At 35.5% G+C, this 17371-nt stretch overlaps 1 protein-coding gene and 1 long non-coding RNA gene across 3 annotated transcripts in view; both read right to left on the minus strand.

Moving 5' to 3' along the window:
• sorcs1 (sortilin-related VPS10 domain containing receptor 1) overlaps positions 1-17371 on the minus strand; it is a 346560-nt gene that overhangs the window by 273579 nt on the left and 55610 nt on the right. The window lies entirely within an intron of this gene.
• Positions 2757-17371, minus strand: part of LOC147847015 (uncharacterized) — a 236817-nt gene continuing 222202 nt past the window's right edge. The window contains exon 6 of the long non-coding RNA XR_015476965.1: positions 2757-3875. This is a non-coding gene — a long non-coding RNA (uncharacterized LOC147847015). The remainder of the gene's footprint in view (positions 3876-17371) is intronic.

The raw sequence follows: 17371 nt of genomic DNA on the forward strand, positions 1-17371 counted from the left end.
AATTAAATAGTAAAACTAGTACATTTCAAGTGCATTATACCTATTAATTAAAATGGATTACTATGTAAAAAAAGAAAAAAAAATCTTTTAAAAAAAAATACTTTTTTTACTGCAAACCATAACAGAAATGCAGATTAAGACAATAATTTTATAGAAACAAAAATCAAATCAAAATGGCTTAATGTGATTCAAACATACTGTATGCATTTTCAGAAATGTTCAATGGAAAACAAGAATACAATACTAATCAAGGAACCATTTCCTTGGACACGAGTCAGAAACACTGTAAAGAAAGATGTTGATTGTGCACGACATTCATGCAAATGTGCCCTCAATGCTAAATGCTTTGCCGGCGCGTTGCGTTTGAAGTGTGCATTATGAAGCTTTAAATCCTGCAAGATGAAGTGTATGGTGTGTGAGCGAGAGTCTCTGTCAGACATCAGAGACACAGACTCATTTGCACAATCTCTCCGGTCTCCATACTAATGATTGATAATGTTTTATTAATGCTCACATATCCTCCACCGAGGATCTAAACAAATTGTAGCAATTTCGTCAATCACAGAATCAATCATCGGCGGCTCCGAAACGCTCATGAATCAGTGCCAACATCACCGTCTGCAGGCCTGGAGGAGACGCCGATACTCCTCAGATGTATAACACACAAAAAAACCCACACGCACACACTTCCTACAGTCTCACCTACACACACATACATACACACACTTCAATTTCACTGCATCTGATGCTGAACGCCTGCCTGCAGGAAATCATGGACTTTTTGTTTCTAGTGAAGGTTTATGAATATGAGTGCAGTCAGAAACATATCATATACATGAAAACTGAATATATAACAACTAATATTATGTTTGCTGAGATATTTACCCCATGATCATGAAGAAAGATAATATGTACGGTCTGAAATCCCTGTGTACAGTAGGTGAAAAACACTGTCTGATGGTGGCAATGAGGTATGTAAATAAGGAGTGGGCATTGAGGGCATTGAGGAGTCAAGGGCCATGAGGCGGAGCCAAGAGCTCTTAGGGCGGAGCTGAACTGTTTTTGTTTTTTACTATTGCGAATTATGCTTTAGGTAAATTATAGATGCATATCAACAACAACAACAACAACAACAAGACAAGTTACAGTTAATTTTAAACACACCACAATGCGTTTTAAATGGAATAAATATAACCTAATAATGGTGATTTTATTTTTAAGTACATTTTCACATAGCTATTTTTTTCTTCAATATAGACTCAACGGTCACTTTATTAGGTACACCTGACCAATAACGCAAACTTCCAATCAGCCAATCACATGGCAGCAACTCAATGCATTTAGCCATATAGACATGATCAATTCTATCTCCTGCAGTTCAAACCGAGCATCAGAATGGCGTAGAAAGGTGATTTAGGTGACTTTAAACATGGCATGGTTGTTGGTGCCAGACAGGCTGGTCTGAGTATTTCAGAAACTGCTGATCTACAGGTATTTGCACGCATAACCATCTCTAGGGATTACAGAAAATAGTCTGAAAGAGAGAAATGATCTGGTGAGCAGCAGTTCTGTGGGCGCAAACGCCTTGTTGATGTCAGAGGTCAGAGGAGAATGGCCAGACTGGTTCAAGCTGGTAGAAAGGCAACAGTAACTCAAATAACGAGGTCTGCAGAAGAGCATCTCTGAACGCTCAACATGTTGAACCTTGACGCAAATGGACTACTGCAGTAGAACACCACTCTGAGTGCCAATCCTGTTAGCTAAGAACCAGAAACTGAGGCTACAATTTGCAAATTTGTATCTCAATCCAATAGAGCACATTTGGGATGTGGTGGAATGGGAGGTTCTGCAGAATCTGCAGCAACTGCGTGATGCTGTCATGCCAAAATGAAGCAAAATCTCTGATGAATATTTCCAGTCTCTTGTTAAATCTATGCCACAAAGGATTAAGGCAACCCCGTACTAGTATGGAATACCTAATAAAGTGGCCAGTGAGTGTACCGTATATGAACTTAATGACAAGAAAACTCTTTTAACTTTTCAAAATATGTGTCTTTAAGGCATCTAAACATTCACAATCATCAAGAAAATGATTTCACAATCAAGAAATCACTAAAATAGGACCTGCCTGACAACGTGGGGTTGACCAAAAGATCCTTAAATGCTAGAGATCATGCTACGATCCAAAAAAAATTAAATTAAAATAGAAAAGAAAACAGTTGAGATCTACCAGTCTGAGAAAAAAAGATAATACAGACATTTCTAAAGCTTTAGGACTGCAGTGAGTCAGTGGGAGCCATTATCTACAAATAGGAAAATCATGGAACTGGAGTGGCCAAAAAATCTAAATTACCCCTGGAGTGCAGCAACAACTTATCCAAGAAGTCAGAAAACATCCCACAACAACATCCAAAGAACTTCAGGGTTCTCTTGCCTCAGTTAAAATGAGTGTTCATGACTCCACCATAAGATAGAGACTGCGCAAAAATTGTTTGCATTGCAATGACAAAAAACACTTTTTGGTAGGTGTGTGTACTATTATGTGTGGCGTAAAAGTGGGTGAGTGTTCATGACTCCACCATAAGGTAGAGACTGTGCAAAACTGGTTTGTATTGCAGAGTTTTGAGAAAAAAATAAATAAAAAAAACTTTTTGGTAAGTGTGTGTATGTAAATGTATGAGTGTATGTGTGGTGTAAAAGTAGGTGAGTGTTCATGACTCCGCCATAAGAACCATACATTTTTAAAACTGCATGATGAGTTTACCTGTGTTATCTTTAATATTTACATTTGTTTGATGATCTGAAATAGTAACATGTGACAAACATGAAAAAAAAAAGTAATCAGTAAGGAGGCAAACACTTTTTCACACCACTGTGTTGGATATCTCCAATCTAAAATCATACAATGCACTTACATGAAAACACAAACATACAACTTTATGTCCATTTATACATGTCCATTTATGATTCATTAATTTCTTTACTACATATTTCAAACATAAACATCATTGCACTCACTGTGAAAAGTAATATTGTGTGGATAATATGTGTGTGTCTTACTAAACTAAACTGCACAATATCTGTGCGTGTGTTATTATTCTATTGTTTGTCTGGAATGTTTCACTTGCCGTAGCAAAATAAACACCTGCTAACAGTCAGCAAATGAATGCCAGCGTTAATAATTAATAAAATGTCTGTGAAATGAGAAGCATGTGAAGGTTTTTGTTTGATTTGTGAATATGTTGCATGAATGAAAAGGTTAAAGAGAATGTGAATTTTATGAGCCTGGTTTAGGAACAAACAGAGCTCTAATATATACAGCACACATACAAACTTTTTATTTTAGATGCAATTAATCAAGATTAATCTATGATTATGTTATGATACTTAATGTATGTTTGGTTGTTGTTTTTTTTACAGTAGGCAGAAAAAAAACAAACAAAAACACCATGAAATTCTTGAAAATCCTGTGCTTTTGCCTGCAGTGTCTTGCTTTAAGCCACAAGAACAAAATAAAATAAAAAACAACACCTGCTGTTCCGTCCAATCAAAGCAATCTGAACGCTTTCACAGGAGTGACGGGACACTGGATCTGACTTCAGAACAGTGACTGAAATTCATCCGGCTAAAGCCTCTGCTGAATAATTCTACCGCACATTTCTCATCTTAGACAAGCAGCTTAATGCAAATCTCCTCCACGTCTCACTGTTTCCATCTGAGTCTGAACAAAGACCCACTCTAACACTCGCCCATGACATTGAGGCCATAATGAGCACAAGATCTGTTATATGTGGGAGAGAAAAAAAGTGTTCTTCTCTGTTATAAATCCAAGAGTCCTTCTTAGAGTCACACAATGAGTGGAAATGACTGGAGGTCTATGAGAAACGGAAAGGTCAAGCAAAGAACACACAATTAAACTGAATCTGCTGTGTGTCCTGGAATGTATATAATGGATATTGAAGTTCACTGCGCATAGCTAAAGTGGGTTCGTGTTCTGCAAAGGACAATAACATGAAGAATTCTAATGCATATGTGATTTAATATTTGTTATGTAATAAAATATACAGCACGGTATAAAAAAAATAGTAATTGCTTTGTTTGTTTAGTTATAAAATCAAACAAAATTTAAAAAATACAATAAAACATTAAACTAATTGTATTAAATTAAATGTGTTTTGCAATAAAAATAAATAAATAAATAAATGAATAAACAAATGAATAAATACATAAATAAATAAATAAATAAATAAATAAAAAGATTAAATAAAACAAAATAAAATAAGTTTGGTAATAAAATAAAATAAAATAAACTGTATTTGGGAAAATAAAATAAAATTAAATTAAATTAAATTAAATTAAATTAAATTAAATTAAATTAAATTAAATTTAATTAAATTAAATTAAAACAAAATTTAATGAAATAAAATAAGCTTGATAACCAATTCTGTTTAATTCAAAATTAAATAATCCCACATCTACATATTTTTGTCAGCTTAATGCTGCTCTATCTTAATTAACTTTACAGAAAATAATAATTCACCAATTATCCCCTTAGTAACTATGGCAGCAGGTTAATTATGAGGTTTTCAGACCTGAAAAAAAAAACCTCTATCATTGCAGAACCACATTAAATTTGTTTAGCTTGAAATCCAAAAACCATTTATCTTGATCACATTTGACAGTTTTGATAAGGCACATTTGTTCCTCCATTACTCCAAATGTTTGGATGTGTCTTTGAAACATAATCACAGCTCTGCTAATTAACAAAATGAGCTGCTTTAATGGCTTCATATACAAAAAGCTCATTAATGTCAACAGGGTGCTGGCGTGATCTGACAGAGCAGACGTGTTTTTACGTCACTGATACAAATATTTAACAAAAACTCTTTTAATTCTTCTGATTTGCCCCCCGGATGGACGTACACCAATAGGAGACTTTCAAAAACTAAAATTAGCATAATAGAAACATTTAATTAGCACGCCAATTTGATTTATCCCACTGCTTTTCCCCTATATTTCATAACACTTAAAGCATATGATGACAACTCAACACAATCTGCATGCATTAGGAGTGTATATAACTTAATTTTGTGTCACTTCGGGACGGATGAGATGCACTGTATGGTTGCCTAGTAACTAGCTGTTAAATTTGCAATATTCAAAAGTACCTCGCTTGAGACTTTAAAATTCACACGAGTCTCCTGTTCCTCATGGGGAACCAATCTGCCTCATAAGCTCCTGCATTAAAGTGTTTCCGATACGTGACAAGCGCTCGTCCGTCAGGGGAGTTGAGATCTTCACATCTTTGGTCAAAGTTTTTGCAAAATATTTGAAAGGCTTTTGGAGTCTTTTATGCAACACAGACTCATTGAACATATGCTGTTGAGCCTATATTTTTTGTTAAACCGCAAATATAATGTACGTTTAGCTGCAGTTTTTAGGGAAATTAAAAACAGTGAGGTGCATTATGATGCCAACAATTTTTGTTGTTTTTCATGCTAATGGTATCTATTAGTGCAAAATGAAAAAAATACTGTAGGTGTTTGGTTACAAAAACAAAAAATAAAACTAAAATTTTGTCATTAATGACTTAATGAACAAAACAAAACAAAATTTGTCAATAATGACTTATATAACAAAACAAAACTAAAGCTGGTCACAGAACAAAAATTATGTAAAAAAATGAATAAACAAAACAAAACAAAACTTTAGTAAAAATCACTAAATAAACAAAACAAAATAAATTTGTTTAAAAAAAAGAATTGAATAAGCAAAACAAAACAAAACTTTAGTAAAAATTACTAAATAAACAAAACTAAAAAAACTGTAAAAAAGTACTGAATAAGAACAAAACAAAAGTTTAGTAAAAATCACTGAATAAACAAAACAAAAAAAATCTAAAAAAGTACTGAATAAACAAAACAAAACAAAACAAAACAAAACAAAACAAAACAAAACAAAACAAAACAAAACAAAACAAAACAAAACAAAACAAAACAAAACAAAACAAAACAAAACAAAACAATGCTGGTCACAAAAAAACAAGAATTTATTCAATAAAGATTTAATAAACAAAACAAAAAACAAAACAAAACAAAACAAAAAAACATAAACAAAACAAAAAACTAAACAAAATAAATAAAACAAAACAAAACAAAATAAAATAAAACAAAATAAAGTAAATAATTAGTCAAACTAAACTAAACTAAGCTACGCTAAACTAAACTAAACTAAACTAAACTAAACTAAACTAAACTAAACTAAACTAAACTACGCTAAACTAAACTAAACTACGCTAAACTAAACTAAACTAAACTAAACTAAACTAAACTAAACTAAACTAAACTAAACTAAACTAAACTAAACTAAACTAAACATTTGTCTATATTGACCTTGTTTGGTAATAAAATAAATTAAAATAAAATAAAATAAAATAAAATGTGTTTTAAGTGCTCGTCCATCAGGGCGCAGTAGGATGAAAATTTTTTTTTTTCCTTTTCACAGTAATAATATTTACTAGGGCATATTATTGCTGAATAATGGATTATTTTTGTGCAGTTCTCAAATACCAAAAAATAATTAAATGGTGTGTTTGATTTATAATCAAATACGTTTGTTTCCCTTATCTAGCTCCATATGGACAACTTTTCTGGCATGGACAGATTGCTCAGTAGCTCACGTTTTGTTTTGTTTTGTGTTGCACGAGTCTGGTGAAGCACGATTCCCCAATAGCCATAAAAGCAATGTAAAGTAAAGGTAAAGCTTAATGGTAGCAATACTTTTGAGAACACTATTGGTTGGGTCAATGGCTCGCCACTTTCTCAAGGATGTGTAAATGGCATTTATAACAAAATGTACCCTAACTAACGCATTTTAAATCTGCATAAATGTAGACAGCGCCCTCTAGAGAATGTCATCTGAAAATGTGCAACGAAACAAACCCAGAGAAATGTTATTTACGTTTTTCAAAAAAGAGGTGCACATTTTTCGATAAGCCTGGGTTGCTTTTATGCTTGTTACTTTGCTGTTAACTATAAAAAATTAAATAATAAAAAAACAAACATGTTGTTGGGTGTTGCAGCACTAAAGTCAATAGGCACTTAAGATTAGACAAAGTTACATCTTGTTCCACCACTCTGTACCATAAGTTGCAACTTCTTGTAAAAACCAAAGTGAGTGAAAGCTGCTGTTATCTCCTAATGAGTGTTGATGGCCCAGTTCCACAGGCCTCGTCCAAACCACTGCAGCTGATTAATAGAGAAACTCATTAATGAATGCGTGGATGAAACGCTCATCTGCATACGGCAAACCACAGCTACACCTGCTCGCAATTTCCAGAAGCTGCAAGCATTTTCCCGCGGGACCTTTGATTTCTGGATAGAGAGACAAACTTTATTTGCTGAATTATCCAGGGCTGCGGGGAGGAGGGGGGAGGCTTGTCCCATAAGCAGATGGCTCTGTTTGCCGTAATCGCAGCACTAAACACTGGATAATACAAACTTTAATGAGTTTAATGTCAACTTCTCCCTCCTCCTCGTCTTCTGGCTTCTTCGACTCAACGTCTCAGGCAGTAAAACACTGTTACTGGCAGAACTGTAATGCGATGGAGGAATGCTGATGTGATTATGGTACAGTATCAATATTAGATTTGATTGGGCGTCTTATGAAAAAAGTAGGCCTATATGGTGTAGAATAAATGTGATTTTGTTTATTGATGTTTGGAAACACACTTAAATGTGTTCAGTTCGCAATCTGGCAGCAGTTAAAACAGGCTTAATCAAATGGTTTAATGCTGTTGAATCATATATTGGATTAAATGTTCAGCTGGGGTTTCAGACTGAAACTGTAATGCAAGATTTGGACTCATGTTGAGTATTCGCTATTAGATTGCATTAAGTTTTGCTAAAGTTAACGAAATGAATGTTTAGCAATAATTTGTTCATAACTGGTTTAAAATGATTAATTGATTGATTGATTGAGTGATTGATCTGACAGGGAATAATAATCAAGGATAACTATGATCAAGAATATGACAAAATAAAATGCAATAAAGTTTTGTGGTTTATATTGTGGCAACATGTCCAAAAAATTCTGAATAAATGAAAAATTAACATTTTAACTAAAATTAACTAAAATTAATTTTAATGTTAAAATAAAAAACAAATTACGTAAACAAATATAAAAAGTTTATTTTTTTTATCAGTTTAGGCTTTTTGTTTTCAAAATCAACACAACAATAAAAAAACATAACAGGTTGCATTTTTCTATTTTCTTATTTTGGTCATTGTCAGCTCATGTTAGCTAAAGCATTAACTAACGAAAAAAAATGTGTTCTAAACCCCAATATTCTGGATGAGCTGTAATTACTATGTATTTTATAACTATTATAAAGTCACAGTAAGGGTGCTTTCACACCTGCCTTATTTAGTTAGATTGAATCGCACTAGAGTTCGTTTCCCCGTTTGGGCAGGTGAGAATGCAGCAATCGTACTCGAGTGCGCACCAAAAGTAGACCAAATAAGCGTACCGAGACCTGCTTAAAGAGGTGGTCTCAGTACGCTTTCAAACGAACCCTGGAGCGGTTCGTTTGTGGTGAGAATATGATTCGTACTAAAACAGGTCCAACCGCAAAAAGTACTGCACGTTTTGGACTAATTCAGCTGCCGTAGGCCGATGCGCTGTGCATTATGGGATATGGAGGAAAATATTTGTTGACAGCGCTTTACCAACAGAGAGAGAGAGAGGGAAAAACATTACCTGTCGCAGTTTAGCTAAATTAATTCACGTTTCCTCCTGAAGTGACGAGCAATGCATTAAGCACTGTTTTCCAGCTGCGCTTTATTTTCGTAATGTGTAGTTTGTCTAAAGCAGGCATACAATCAGCCAGCGCAGTCGTCCCTCCAGAGTAAAAGGTTTTGTTTACATCCGGGAGTTCACTGGCATTTTCCCGCACATGAATTCTGACCAATCAATAAGCAGATTAGGAAATACGCTCAACAACATCTGGCCAATGAGAGATGTGGATTTTGTCAGATGACTGCATTTTGGTTCGTTTCAACTAATTCGGACTAAAGCCAGCAGTGTGGTGTGAAAACGACCCAAAGACGGCAGAAGATGCAACAATGTATCATTTATTACCCTTGTTCCGGACCAAATGAAGCGAACTACAGATGTGAAAGCACCCTAAAAGTGCAAACCTAAAATTTATTACATTTGTAAACCGCCAGTCCTGCTGCACCCTACCTGGTCTGAGCTGGGATTGAACCTGCAACTCGTCGTATGGGAGGTGGATACTTTAACAAGGCAGCTAAAGACTATGGCCCCTATCATGTGTTGCCAGATAACCTTTGAGGTCAGAGGAGTAAGGTTTGCCTGCACAGCACTTTGTTAGATGGCCTCTTTACACTTAACTTCTTAAACCTCACTCCCATCCCAGACAAACCCCCGCATGTAACCCACCGGTCCTACTGCACCCAACCCAGTCTAAACTGGAATCGAACCAGTGACTCTTTGCATGGGATTCGCTTAGTCTAACAAGGAGGCTAAACACCTTGGCCTCCAGGGTCTGTCACTAGAGCACTTTTTGAGATCAGAGGAGTGAGGTTTACCTGCATAGTACTTAGCTAGCTGGACTCTATTATTACTATTTCACCTCCTAAACCTCACTCCCATTCCAGACGAACCCCCAAATGTAACCCACCAGTCCTACAGCACCCAACCCAGTCTGAATTGGGATTGAATGGGCAGCTATTCGCATGGAAGTGGGTTGCTTTAACTTGAAGGGCTGAAGACCATGGCCTCTAGCATCTGTTGCTAGAGCACCCTTTTGAGGTCAGGGGAGTGAAGTTTACCTGCATAGCACTTTGCAAGCTGGCCTCCGTTACACTCACCCCTCCTAAACCTCATTCCCATCCTGGACGAGCCCCCACATGTAACCCACAGATCCTACAGCACCCAACCTAGTCTAAGCTGGGATCAAATCCACGACTCTTCAAATGAGTCAGTTGGTCTACTATGGAGTCTAAGGATTATGGCCTCTACCGTCTGTTGCTGGTGCACTTTTAAGAGTCAGAGGAATGAGGTTTACCTGCATAGCACTTTGCTAGCTGGCCTCGGTTACACTCACCCCTCCTAAACCTCACTCCCATCCCGGACGAGCCCCCACATGTAACTCACTGCACCCAACCCGGTCTGAGCTGGGATTGAACGGGCAACTCTTCGCATGGGAATCGGATGCACTAACAAGAAGACTAAAGACCATGGCCTCTAGCGTCTGTTGCTAGAGTACCTTTTGAGGTCAGGGGGGTGAAGTTTACTAGCACAGCACTTTGCTAGCTGGCCTCAGTTACACATTTAAAATTGAAGATTTCTTTTTTATATTAAACCATGGAGCTTATATTTTAGTAAAAAAAAAAAAAAAAAAAAAAACAACTTACAGAAATGTTCCTTTTGAAACGTTTCCTTTTGTGTCAACAAACCATTATCACTACAAACCCAAAAACATGTTTACCTCATGTCACGTTTTTAATTTCACATCCCATGCAAGTGACTGAAACAGAAAACGCAATTACATATAATAAAAAAGACAGTAAAACTGTCACAAAACGTTAATGTTTAAAGTATGAAATGCGGCAGAACCTAATACCCTCTCATTCACTAATAAGCAGACAACAAAGACAAATGACACACAATCCGCATAAAGCATCATCATTTATATATTTCCCCGAGCATGTCCTCAAAAGGCCGATATGTGTCTGATGAGCAGTAATAATGAAAGTTTGCTAAGTGAAGTGACCTTCTCCAGCGCAGGCGTGCTCGGTATGAAGAAGTAGTGCGCACTGCATTGAGACGCAGCTCAAGTGTCCCTCTATGAGCTGCAGAGGGAAAGATAAGGCGTTCAATGACAGCGGGTTTTCAGGCTCAGGAAAGAATGCTCTCAGACCAGACTAACTGAATACTGAATTTTCAACAAATGCTCATAAATCATTCGAGGTGCGCTCCTGAGAGCCCACCCCATGTAAGGTGTTTGGGAGCTGGCAAATTTAGCTCTGTCTTTCAGTGCCGGTTCTCCAGGGCTCCGGGCGGACGGATTTAAGAATAGTGGTGTCATTTAGAGTGTAATTTAGCAAGAATGGGGACTCTGTGAACCGGCCAGGTGCTATCAGTCAAAATACTGGAGTTTCAAAGGTTTGGAGGATGAAGAAAGTGCAAAAGAAAAAAAGTTGTTCCCTCGCCGTGATGCGTGACAATCTCATTAACCCAAAGTTATAAAAGAAATTGTTTTCATGTGATAGTAAGAATTTATCTTGAGTTAATTAAACTAACTTACCTCATTGCCCTTTTCCCCTTAAGGTTTAATTTAGAGAGTTACAACTAGCATCAACAAAACCCAAATGTGTTGTCACCTCACGTTGGTTACTGTCTGGATCTGTCTAGGTCAAAAAGTTACCCATGAACACAACAAACTGATGAAAACCGACTGAAATGGAGTGCGCGTTCTCCGCCTGAGGGTGTTTCCGCATTGTGGGTTATAGTAATCAGTTTGCTCAGTAAGAAGAGCAAATCTGAACTTCCGACATGCATGCAAGACGTAAACAAACCAGCATGTACAACCATTATCACAGTAATTGTAACTCATCACAGAGAAATTCAGCCCTGCAAACATGTCTGTTAATCCAATAGTTTATATAGTTTGCAACATTTTGAGAAATATAAAATAACAAAATTACTGCCAACCTCTTGTGTTCTTTATTGACTTGAGTGTTTTTTTACTTGCTACGTCACTTCAGTACGTCACTGCTGAATCAGAGCATTCAAAGCACTCTCTTCAGCCGATGGTCCGATTCGACACTGTGTTGGGCCAACGAGCTCTGGTGTTAACCCAACAAGAGCAAACATGTGGAACAAACTGAACCAACTAGTAAACTGACCGTCAAAGTCCAACAGCCGACCATTGGTTAGATGTGTAGTATGTAGAGCTTTGGAAGAGATGTGTCATGATCACCAGTGATCTAAACTCTGTACACGCACAATCACTTACGGACTACAAATCCACCATTTTTGTACTACAACTCCATACATGCACTCTGGTCACACACACACACATGTTCCTCATCCTGCCTGATTGCACACACACCACCAGAGGATTGTCAAGGACTGATTACACACACTATTTAAGCAGCACACACACTCACTCCTATCGCTGAGTCTTGTTTACTTAGTGACATTACAACTCGTTTACCTTGTCTTGTTATTCCATTTTTTGACCCTCGCCTAGTTTGTTTTTTTGTCCCTGTCTGCCTCCTGCCTTCCGACCTCTCGCCTGTTACTCCGACCACGTTTCTGGATTGCCTTCATACGTCTGTTTGCACCCATGTTGACCATTGCTTACCTGACTTCCTCAATAAACCTGCGTTTGGATCCGAACCCTGTTGTCAGTGTCACATGCCCTCGTCACAAGATGGATTGACGTAAACTAGTAACAAATATAGGCATTATTTAGGGTCTAACAAAAGCAAATACATTAATGATGATGCATGATGAACTCAATCACAAACACTATTATTTTGTACAATCAACATCAACCGTTTTGTAAGTAAATATTAAAAGAAAATTCAGAAGAGAGAGATGTTTTGACCTAGATTATGAATAATGATGGCACCGAGTATATAAATTATACACTAAGCCTTGAGACGTTTTATAATTCACACTATGTATCCAGAGGTGCCAGCAGAAATCAGAACAATGTCTGACACCTTTGCTCATAATTCAGCAGGTGATGTTACTAAAAATGGCATTATATAGAAGCCCTTTAAAAATGTATGTTCACAGTTGACAGGTAAAATGTTCTTTTTTTTCCTCCGCTCAATCCCAGAACATTTACTGACATTGATATATGCTGATCTGAGAAAGAGAATGAGGAACATTCTGGCGTTTTTCTTTTTTCGAGTCCTAATTTCATCACATCTAAACAGCCTTAAAGAGTTTTAGAAGCACAATTTCATAAAATAGTAAGAGTTTATTGGGAGATAATTTAATTTTCTTACCTTGTTGGCATTTCCCCCCCTTAAGGTTTCACTGAGAGGAATATAAATAATAAAAAACGGTATCTTGATTTTATTCGTTTTTTTATTACTTCACTGGAATTTTCCCCAAGGTTTTTAGTGTAAGGTTTATATGATGAGCACAGAATAAGTAAGAAAACATTAAATAAGTAGTAAGGAAGTAGTAATCAGTGAATCTATCTATTTATTTCATGGTAGTGATCCGGAATATTTAAACTTCCATCCGTCCGTCCGTCCGTCCGTCCGTCCGTCAAGCAAGCAAGCAAGCAAGCAGACGGACTGACTGACTGACTGACTGATTAGGTGTGTTGATTGGGTGTGTTTGACTGACTAGTTGGTTGGTTGGTTGGTTGATTGGGTGCGTTGAAGGATTGATTGATTGGTTGGTTGGATGGTTGGGTGGGTGTGTTGAATGATTGGTTGGTTGGTTGATTAGTTGGTTAGGTTGGTTGATAGGGTGTGTTGATTGGTTAATTGAATGGTTGGCTGGTTGGATGATTGATTGTTAAACTGGTTGGTTGGTTGGTTGGTTGGTTGGTTGGCTGATTGATTGATTGATTGATTGATTGATTGATTGATTGGTAGATTAATGGATTGATTAATTGGTTGGTTGGTTGGTTGATTGATTGATTGATTGGTTGATTGATTGATTGATTGATTGATTGATTGATTGATTGATTGATTGATTGATTGATTGATTGATTGATTGATTGATTGATTGATTGATTGATTGATTGATTGATTGATGTTTTATTCAATACGAACAAATTCAATTTTAGTGTAGCAGAAGACATTTGCACTCGTACAAAAATAAATTGTTCAGAAAAATGTATGAAACAAATCAATTACTATTAACTAGTGGTTTATTACCTCCATATTAATAATACATTTGCTTTTTATTCATTGTTTAAAAAAGTACAAATTCTGTATGATCTTATTCTGCAGCCTTAAAAACTATAAAAAACTATAAAAACTGTAAATAACCACAAAATTAGAAGTTTATTGAACTAATAATCTTAGATAATAGTTTGGTAATACCTTGTATTGTACATGTAAATAAAGTGACCTTTACCTCTTGCTACCAAATGATAATTAAAGTTGCTAAATAAAGAAACAGAACAAAGCTCTATTAACAATAGGTCTTCTGTATTAAACAGATCATAACATAATATGATGGAAATCCTGCAAAGTTGAATCCTGCTCTTCGCAACTAAAGCGGTCTGATTTATTCAATACAATACAGACAAGCAAAGTGCGCATTCACTGCTTGTCTTGCTCCTCGATTCAGCCAATTCTTAATCTGTTTGAATAGAAATTCTATCAGACGGCATTCATTTCTGCGCTAACAGAAAAAGACAAGGCAAACATCCTGCTTCTAAGCCCTTTCAGCCCAGACTGCAGCATGACATCCAATAATTCCCAATAATTATTCAGGAACCACAGGTCCTTTTTCACATCCTAATCTGCTCGGCTTTTGATAGAGGGACCGAAATCTCATCAAAACCAACATCGGGGCTCTCCGACACGTCTGTGAAACAGCATCGCAGCACGCCGTTCGCTGCGTTCAAAGAAAGGCTTTCCATGATATATTCATCTGCACTGAATAATGTGCTCTCAGGGAGAGACCAATATCAATGGCTTTTGTAGACCTTTTCCATTCCGTTCTGGCTTTTAAACTTAAGTTTCTCTTGGTGATTGGTGCTTTTATGGCGTTTTGTTTACTCGGAGCCTGATTTCTGACTTTCTGAGTGTAAGAAAGGAGGATAAAGTATCGGTAGCGCTCATTTTTTTGATCTCAATTCTCTGCAATCAATAAGAGGTTGACGTTTTGAGACTAATGGTGACTGTTAGGTGTTTCAGCGAAACTAATGTGCTTCAAAAACACATCTTCCTTGTAAAAGAAAAAATGCAAGACGAAGCATATTAAAATGAAACCTGTTATTTCTAGTCAGGCGAGGAGTTTCGATATTTTAGACATGTTTTTGAAGTATTACTTCACTCAAAAAATAAAAAAAAAGTACTCGCCCTCATGCCGTTTCAAAGCCGAGTGACTTTCTTTTGTTTCCAGAACAAAAAAGGGGAACAATTGTGCAGAATTGTACCTGCACTGAAGGGGGACTGAGGCTTTCAGGCTTTAGAAAATGATAAAATGCACCATAAAGTGACCATAAAAGTTCTCCATAATACCTCGCACACTATTTTCCGAGTCTTCTGAAACCTGAACATGAGCCTTTGTGTTGTTATCAAAAAGCTTTTGTTTTATGATTTTAGAAGAACATTACAAATAGTTGCAAAGATTTAAGGAGTTATATTAACAAGTACATTTGAAGTGTGAATTATTAGCCCTCATGAATTATTAGCCCCCCTGTATACTGTTCTTTTTCCTCAGTTTCTGTTTAACATAGATATTTTTTACAACACATTTCTAAACATAATAGTTTTGATAACTCATTTCTAATAACTGGTTCCTATTTTTCTCTGCCATAATGACAGCACATAATATTTTAATAGATATTTTTCAAGATACTAGTCTTCCGCTTAAAGTGTAATCTAAAAGCCTAATTAGGCAATTAGGCAATTTGCTGTAAATAGGAAAGTCATTGTCTAATGATGATTTGTTCTGTAGACAATCAAAAAATATTGCTTAAGGAGGCTAATGATATATTAGTAATCGTAAAATGCTTTTAAAGACAACTTAAAAACTGCTTTTATTCTAGCCAAAATAAAACAATTAAGACTTTCTCTAGAAGAAAAAATATTATTGGAAATACTGTGAACATTTTTGAAAATATGAAATTATGTTTTCAACCTTATAAATCAACAAAAATAAAGCTTGGGGAAGACAGAAAAGCTATGACAGAATTTGTATTTAAGTCATATTTACTGTAGCTCAATTTTAAATTGAAATGTTTTTTTTTATGTTAAAATCTTTAAATTTCCAACTTGATCGAATACTTGTTTGAAACAAAATATATAAAAATAAGAATGGCTGGTACATTATTTATTTAATAAATTCTGTTTCTGATTGATATATTTTCTCTAACTAAAGGGACTTTTATTTTAATTCTGTAAATGTGCACTATTAGATTGTATATAGTAATATATTTGTAATAAAATAGTACAAAAAATAACTACTAAAGTAGAGTCATTGAAATTAAACTAAAACAACACCTAAATACTTTTTTAAAGCAAATTTTGGGTTATAATTTATTTTAAGATGTTCTTGTTATTCGTTTCATGTAATTACAATAAATTATGCATAACTGCATGCAAATAACCTTAAACCCACATTACAACCCTAACCATATAGTAACTACACTTTTAAAATCAGTTGAACTCAAAAGAAAATATTGGTTGAACTGCTGAAGTTAAAAGAAGATATTGGTTAAACCGTTAAACTCAAAAAAAGATATCTGTTGAACTATTGAACTCAACATAAGGTATCGGTTGAACTGTTGAAGTCAAAAGAAGATATCAAGTGAACTGTTGAAGTCAAAAAAAATATAGGTTGAACTAATGCATTTAAAAAAGATATCAATTGAGCTGTTGAAGTCAAAATAAGATACTGGTTGAACTGTTGAAGTCAAAATAAAATATCAAGTGAACTGTTGAAGTCAAAAAAGATATCAGTTGAACTAATGAACTTAAAAAAGATATCGGTTGAGCTGTTGAAGTCAAAAGAAGATATCGGTTGAACTGTTGAAGTCAAAAGAATATAACAATTGAACTGTTGAAGTCAAAAGAAGATATCAGTTGAACTGCTGTACTCAAAAGAAGATATTGGTTGAACTGTTAAACTCAAAAGAAGATATCGATTGAACTTTTGAACTCAAAATATATGTCGGTTGAACTGTTGAAGTCAAAAAAGATATCAGTTGAACTGCTGAACTCAAAAGAAGATATCGGTTGAACTGTTGAACTCAAGAGAAGATATCGGTTGAACTTTTGAACTCAAAATATATGTCGGTTGAACTTTTGAAATCAAACTATATGTCGGTTGAACTGTTGAAGTCAAAAAAGATATCAGTTGAACTGCTGAATTCAAAAGAATATATCGGTTGAACTGTTGGACTCAAGAGAAGATATCGGTTGAACTGTTGAACTCAAGAGAAGATATCGGTTGAACTGTTAAAGTCAAAATATATGTCGGTTGAACTGTTGAAGTCAAAAAAGATAGTTGAACTGCTGAACTCAAAAGAAGATATCGGTTGAACTGTTGAACTCAAGAGAAGATATCAGTTGAACTTTTGAACTCAAAATATATGTCGGTTGAACTTTTGAAATCAAACTATATGTCGGTTGAACTG

This window comes from Danio rerio, chromosome 1, assembly GCF_052040795.2.
Source record: "Danio rerio strain M-AB ecotype USA chromosome 1, GRCz13ab, whole genome shotgun sequence".
Taxonomy (NCBI): Eukaryota; Metazoa; Chordata; class Actinopteri; order Cypriniformes; family Danionidae; genus Danio; species Danio rerio.